At 33.7% G+C, this 398-nt stretch overlaps 1 protein-coding gene across 1 annotated transcript in view; it reads right to left on the bottom strand.

Moving 5' to 3' along the window:
• The window catches only part of LOC119585744, a gene marked incomplete at its 5' end in the record, with an annotated part of 12,123 nt that overhangs the window by 7,163 nt on the left and 4,562 nt on the right, over positions 1-398 (bottom strand).

Below are 398 nucleotides of genomic sequence, written 5' to 3'. Positions count from 1 at the left end.
TTATTTAAAGCAGCGTATCTACATTTCGTACTAAAGCCTTGATAGATAACCTATTACAGCCATTATTAATCACACAGTAACAGGTAATGGGGGTATCATTCTTAACAAGAATGGCGAAAAGAAATACACAACATAAAAATAACAAATTTGATACTGATACATACCAACTGTTTCACGCATAAGTGTAAATAAATATCTAAAAAAGCCTGGAATTTGTGAATTCTAGAAAGTCTATTTCACTCATATTCAGATACAGACTGAATTTTGGATATAATTTGTCTGTAGAATGACAGCACAGCAGATTGAATGATGTTATCTGGATATAACTAAGAAGCTAATATGCTTTGGACATAAGATCAGCCCTCTGGCCTTAGGCACATGCACTGCCCTCTGTTAAT

This window comes from Penaeus monodon, chromosome 20, assembly GCF_015228065.2.
Source record: "Penaeus monodon isolate SGIC_2016 chromosome 20, NSTDA_Pmon_1, whole genome shotgun sequence".
Lineage (NCBI taxonomy): Eukaryota > Metazoa > Arthropoda > Malacostraca > Decapoda > Penaeidae > Penaeus > Penaeus monodon.
Note: the sequence above shows the minus strand (reverse complement) of the source record. Positions and strands in the feature narration are given on the sequence as shown.